Source organism: Pseudomyrmex gracilis, unplaced genomic scaffold, assembly GCF_002006095.1.
Source record: "Pseudomyrmex gracilis isolate BER0280 unplaced genomic scaffold, ASM200609v1 scaffold_1217, whole genome shotgun sequence".
In the NCBI taxonomy this organism is placed as follows: domain Eukaryota; kingdom Metazoa; phylum Arthropoda; class Insecta; order Hymenoptera; family Formicidae; genus Pseudomyrmex; species Pseudomyrmex gracilis.
The window spans coordinates 15,888-23,045 of record NW_018021801.1 but is presented as its reverse complement, the minus strand read 5'-3'; the positions used below and the strand labels follow the sequence as shown (position 1 = coordinate 23,045).

At 37.4% G+C, this 7,158-nt stretch overlaps 1 long non-coding RNA gene across 2 annotated transcripts; it reads left to right on the top strand.

Annotated features, from left to right (window-relative positions):
• The first annotated feature begins 4,847 nt into the window (after positions 1–4,847).
• On the top strand, positions 4,848–6,956 carry LOC109861973. Of its 2 annotated transcripts, none has more exons than XR_002251066.1 (5): positions 4,848–5,138; positions 5,722–5,868; positions 6,050–6,157; positions 6,259–6,433; positions 6,664–6,956. It is a non-coding gene; the product is annotated as an uncharacterized LOC109861973 (long non-coding RNA). The 2 variants fall into 2 exon arrangements; XR_002251065.1 differs by having other exon boundaries at positions 5,954–6,157.
• The last annotated feature ends 202 nt before the right edge of the window (positions 6,957–7,158 follow it).

Here is a 7,158-nt window from a genome sequence, read left to right as displayed (position 1 = left end):
AATAGGCGCGGGGATCGGGGGGCAAGCGGGGCGGTTGCTCGTAGCGCCAACGAGCGCCTTGCGAACTAACTAGTAGCAATCGGTTGTCCACAACTACGTCGTGTCGATAATGTAACTGCTNACGGGTTTTTAGAGAAAGAATGTTTTGTAGTATATAAATGTTGTAAAACAGGTTTTATAGAGAAAGAAGTTTTTGGAGTATAAATAAAAAAGTAATTTATTTTAAATACAATACGTGTTGTGCGTGTACTTGGCGCCTGTTTTTACCTTTTTTTGAAAAGGTAAGTTTAAAAAATACCAAATTCAAAAAGTGCGGTGCCAACTTCACACACATATTTCCGGCAGTTGCACAATTCGAAGTGCGCAGTCTTGCACTGACAAAACAAACAATTGCCGCACGCTATTGATGCGTGCTCACCATAAAACATTCTGCGCCGCGAAAAATGCGAGGAAAAACTAATTTTCAAGTATTATCAACAATTTATATATACATATATATATATATATATATATGTGTGTATGTATGTTTGTACATATACATAAATTGATAATATTCGACAATTAGTTTATCGTCGCATTTTTTGCGCCGCAGAGTGTTTTACGATGAGCACGCATTACTAACGTATAACGTCAATAAGTACGCATGCGCATTGTAAAACAGTGATGAAAGATTTGACCGGCCAGCACCACGGTGTAAGATAGTAAGGTGGTCCGACTTTATCCCCACTCCTGTGATCTTAAGTAGGAACTTCAAATATCGTCCGATAGGTGTTTTAGTGAAACACGCGTACTATCGGTGAGATTATATGTATGTAGTAGTACTCACTATTCACACACTGTGGTGATATGTATTACTACTACGTGTAAGGATGCGTTCCGTTTCATGTGTGAATGATCTGTAGTATACATAATGTATATAGATAAATGCGCGCATATACATGAAACGGAACGCAGTTAAGATGATTACTACATAAATAGATATTACAATCAATGTTAAAAAACATGAAAAAATCATTTTGGAGACATTTAGAATAAAAACACATCAATAATTGTTAAAAGTAAAATATATGTATTTAATAATTAATTTTATGCATTATACTATTGTTACAAAGTTATACTATTTTTACAGTTTTTTTTATGTATTATACAATTTTGCCTCTTTCTTTTTTCCATACTAATTTGTTTATCTTTTCTATTTTTAATTTTTGCATATTGACGCATTCTAACCGTAATATAATAATGTATAAGAAGAAACTCATACGCTAGTTATGTCTCGTGTCTATTTTTTAAGCTGTTTTGTAAATGTACATTAGTGTAAGGCATCAAAAATATCATCAGAAATCTTGTTTCTCACAATGTAACGGAACTTTTCTTGTGTTTACTCATTGTCTGTTTTCTACTTTTCAAGGATATAATATTTTCTTTCAAAGGTATAACGTTCAACACATATTACAAAAAAATGTGTGTGCTTTAAAAGATGCATATATTTTTACATGTTGCGTACAATTATTTACCCGTTTTTTACAAACAAAACACAAATTGGTAACTGTTACGTCCTGGAGACTCCACGGTCCCCTTTTTCCTGCGACGCGACGCGCCAGCGCATAGCAAACCCTTTTTTTTTTGATAATAAATAACTCGAACGGGTCTCCTATCGTTTGGAAACTTAAAACTCCAGACAATAGGAGAGCAAACGAAAATTATATCAGCGCCCGGAAAGATAAACTGCGCCTAGCAATAACACGAAATTTTAGATAACTATTCGAGCAGCTTTCCAAACAAACCCGGATATCTCCGGGTCATGAAAACGCCGGTCATAAAAATTAGAGCGGCCGGCGCAAATAGGAACTTCGGCATTTTTATTACAAACAAACAACAAGGGGTCTATGCGGCGTGATCGAAAAGACAACACTCTCCCTTTTTCCTTCCCCGAAAAATCGGACGAGGCGACCGAAGCGAGAGATCGTCGCCGATTGGCGATCTCGCAAGTCGCCCGACCGACTAATTAACAAATAGGAACCAGCAAAGCTCAACTGAGTTCCCGATTGGGAGAGTCCTTGCTTACTCAAAACAGTATATAAGCCAGGGCTCTCGGAATCGGAAACTCAAAAAGAACCACGCCGCGTATCTGAAAAGAGCCGCAAATCTCAGTGAGTGCCAGTGGGTGCGGAGAGCGGATCCCAGAGGCATCGACACCGCCGACCTGCAACCCAGAGCTATTACAGTGCCGCACCGGCCTCAATCGAGAATCGACACCACCAGTAGCAGCAAGTAGTAAGTCCACCCACAAATTTTAATCAGGAGTTCCACTACTTAAAAATCCAACTTGAGATTAATACTCGGAACCTATCAGAGACGCATAATCGCCTAACAACATTGCAAGAGTATATTATTTTGTTTCTCCGCGACTAACTCCTTGCTTGACTACTCTCGCCGAGAAGGCAGTTCGCGACTCCAGTCGTGAATAGCAACCGGCCGAGAAGTCAATTCCTCGTCTGACCACCCTCGCCGGGAGGGCAGTTCGCGACTCCAGTCGTGAATAGCAACCGGCCGAGGAGTCAATTCCTCGTCTGACTACCCTCGCCGGGAGGGCAGTTCGCGACTCCAGTCGTGAATAGCAACCGGCCGAGGAGTCAATTCCTCGTCTGACCACCCTCGCCGGGAGGGCAGTTCGCGACTCCAGTCGTGAATAGCAACCGGCCGAGGAGTCAATTCCTCGTTTGACCACCCTCGCCGGGAGGGCAGTTCGCGACTCTAGTCGTGAATAGCAACCGGCCGAGGAGTCAATCCCTCGTTCAACCACCCTCGCCGGGAGGGCAGTTCGCGACTCTAGTCGTGAATAGCAACCGGCAGAGAGAGAGAGAGTTAGCCCTTTCCCCTTTTCCTTTTTTTGACAACTCTTCTTTGATCAAGTATGATGTCGGCAGAATGAGAAATCAGTTCCGAATGTTAACCTCATCCACATTTTTACTATAAATAATAACTTGCTAAGAGAACCTCCCGTTTAAGTGGAACCCCGCCGTTCGCGTTCCAACCGCCGGCACCGACAAAGCCAAAAATTGCTTTGCGAGCGGCAGCGCTCGCGCAAAACAAAGCGGAGCCGACCAGGCCCATTGACGCCATCTCCCCTCCGACATTAAGAGACGATTCCGGCAGCGACAATAGAATAAGAAACCCCACCGATATACATACAAATAAATTGCACGCGCACTCACACTCACCGACGCATTCGCCACGCACACACACAGACACACATACACACAACGATTTGTGGTGTGAAACTCCCTCCTATTCACCTGTAACCTCCGATCCTCCCGCAGAAAATCCCGCGGATCTGCAATCCGCGCCGACTCCTCCACCTCCCCCTCGCTCTCCTTCCCCTGAACCATCTACATCCAGAGATGAACCCGCAGATGATGAATCCTCCGACTCGACACGATCAACCACCCCTCCGCTTGATCCTAAATTACAACACTTCCTCCGATTAGCCTCCACCTATAAAAAAGCAAATCCGGAAAGAATCCCCTTTATAATTGACCCTCTAACAACAGATCCTTCCGAAATCTTCCGCCTGATATCCACCACTCCAGCCAGAAAACTCGTCCCTGTCAAATTTCCCTATATAGATGACATCCGCTTAGTTCCCGTCCACCATTTTTATTCAATATTCCCTCCAAGTTCCGCAAAAATCCATGAAATAATAGAAATAGACCTTGAATGATTTCTATACCACGAATCGGCGTCTTAAACATGCACCCGACACAGTTACACCTGTAAAACCCCGCCGGAGACCCCTCGCACACACATCGCGTCACGCATACACACATATATACATATTCCCCTCTCTAGCCTCCGAGCGATGACCCTCCGTTTCAATGTAGAATTCACGATATCACATTCATACACACGAACACGCACCTAAAAATTGTAATACCATTAAATGAATAAATTAATATTATACGCAGCCTAATTTTTTCCGTTTGAATAAGACGACCTCTCATCATTCCACATCCTCAATCGATCGCACGGTCTCGTCCTTAGTCCGTGGAGTTAATTCTCCAGACTCAAAAGGAGACCAACGAGCGAGTGTTCGCTAGACAGAGTAAGATCGGCGTACGCCGTTGACCTGTCGACGAACATAAGAAAACTCGCTCGACTCTGCCGCAGCAGGATCGCCGACTTGCTGTGCGGAGAAGGAAAGAAACGACAGCTCTCTGTTACTCCACCATAGCTCGACCGTAACCGTGGGCCAGGACGTAACATAACAATCTAATTATTTTTACCGTATTTTTTATATTACGGATTTTTTATGCAAAAAATGCACTTTTATAACATGCAATAAATAAATAAAAAACGTAATACTTACATTTAGATTATATTGTAACATTTAAAAAAAAAAAAAAAAAAAATGTATCAAGACTCGAACCAGCAGCGTCGACATCACTAACCTAGTACGCTATCGCTACACCACGCATCCTTCGATTAAACGTCCTATTTAATATCCTCATAAGGTACATTAAAATTTTCAAATTCGATTTTTGCGAATGCTTGAGTAGTGCGTCTTATTACTTTACCCTGCAATACTCCACATAATCATCTATCGATCTTATAAGTTTCGTCCAAATCGATTGTTCTATCGTCGTAGTCTCCCCTTGTGAGAGCACGCACACAAGCGAACCGCCGTCCGTGTGCGTGACGTCACGGACGGCGGTTCTCGCTTGTGTGTATCTCCCACTCTCGGTGCTTGCCGGTCAAATCTTTTATCACTGCTGTGAAAGAGATTTAGCCGGTACAAGTCGATACGTACATATTTATTGTCGTGTTATCTTTGTAAACAGCACAGAGTTTGCAACTTACCGTCGTGCAACGAACATCGTGGAGGGCCACAACGATTGCTGTTGCGAACTAAAAGTTATTTTTTGAATCCGTGTTCCACACCACATTTATCTCAGTATCTTGGTACAAATCTATCTTAGACTGGATTATGATCCTCCCGTAAAGAAGTAAGCGCCATTTAAGCAAAGAAGAAGATCATAAAAAGCATGATTTTTAGTCTTGTAAAGTTGTTGAATTGCCAGAATCCTGAAGTTTATAATACGTGACAATGAGTGACGATCACGAATGTAGAACAACAATGAGTGAGTAAAACTTATCAAAATAGTATAATTGATTTATTGAATATAAGTACAATTATAAAAATTAAAAATATATTAAAAATATAAGTACAATTGTATATTTTTATTAAAATCACAACATATTTATGTGTTGAGTCTTATTCATGTATTGTGACAATGATTCTGATTTTGTCATTACACTACATATCATATTAGAATAAGCATTCTTTTTAAAGAAAGAATCTGTTATTTGGCAAGATAGAAAGTAAAACAATTGAGCAGATTGTATCCAACCTATCTTTATCTAATCAACAATAAACAGACTGTGTTGTCGGTTAGACGGTCTTATCCATTTCATTGTTATACGATAACGATTCTACCTAATCAATTAAAAAAAAGTACGCATTCTAATATGATAAATGGTTCAATATATTTTTTGTTGATTTGAAATATGTTTTTTCAAATGTATTGACTATGTATTATTGTGATCTATACGATATAAATAATTGTAAATACGGTTAAAAATAATTAAGGTTATATTTAGTTAAATTGTCTACTAATCTTAATTTTCTGCATTTTTTATATTTATTATTTTCTTGTATTACAGGACGACATTGATAAAGAAACTTTTCTGACTAATTGAAACTGAAGTGTCACGAATAATATACCATTAGAACAATTCGTTGTTTATTTGATAATAAAAGAAAATTACTCATCGAAACTACCTATAAAATTAGTAAATTAAACTTTTAAGGTTTGTAGGTTTTAATAAACATTTGAAATTAAAGGTATATTTTTAATCTGTTTGTCAAAATCAATATTTTGTGCTCTTTTTATAGAAGAAATCACATGAAATATTAAATGTATCAATAACAGCGATAATCAATTAGATAAATTACAATGTCAAACTCTACAATTAACAAAAATTATTATAGAATTAAAGACAAAGTCCTATCTACAAACTAAGAGAGAACAAAGGATCAAATTTTACATTAAATAAAAGAGGATTATTTGAACCAAACAGCAGTAATGCACACACTGTGGTATATAAAATGAATTATTTGTTTTTTAATAAATAAATAAATTCGAATCATCAAAAACTACAAATTAAGTTATATATTATAGACTGCTTTTTTTTTTAAAGGAGAATTTGAAATATCAAAGATGCCAAAAATAATCAAGTGGATCAAGTACACTACCAAAAAAATGAACAATTACCAAAATCCTTTAAAAGGAAAACAAAGAGAGGACAAAGAATTGAATTTGAAGCTAAAAAAGTAGGACTATTCAATCCAACCTGCAATAATGTACAAACCGTGGTATATATAATGAATTATTTATTTTTTTTAAATGATTAAGAAATTTAAAATATCAGAAAATATAAATTAAGTTATATACAAATAATATCTTTGATTAGAAAAATTCGTTTTCTTGATAAAGAAATATTTTTGTTAATTTAAAGAGAAACAGTTAAACAATTAAAGTGAACAATTAAAGTAATATTTTTAAATCTGTTTGTGCAACACGAAATACTTTGCTATTTGTTTAGGGAAAATCGCATGATAACACTGATAATCAAATGGACCGAGTGCAATGCGAAAACCAATTAACAAAATCCTCTACAGGACTGAAAACAAAGTTTATCTATAAACAAAGAAAGAAGGGAATCAAATCTTAAACTGGACAAGAAAAAGTAGGATTATTCAAAACTTTGAAATATAAATCAATTAATAAGTATAGCGTTATCTTTATAGCGTTATCTCTATAGTAAAATCGAGTAATTCTGATTATTTTGTAATACAAGAATACTTAAATAAAGATAAGAATAATGTAAATTTGTTATACAAGACTACTGTAAGAAATTTTGGAATAATATAAAAATAAAATTCTCTATTACAAATATGACTGTCATTATTATATTATACAGGGTGCGTCGCCAAAATCCGGACAAATTTCAATTTGATCAAACTAAGAATGAATCAAGGCCGATACGAGCCATTCCCAGGATGTTGTGCAGGAATAAACGTGCATGTATATATATATA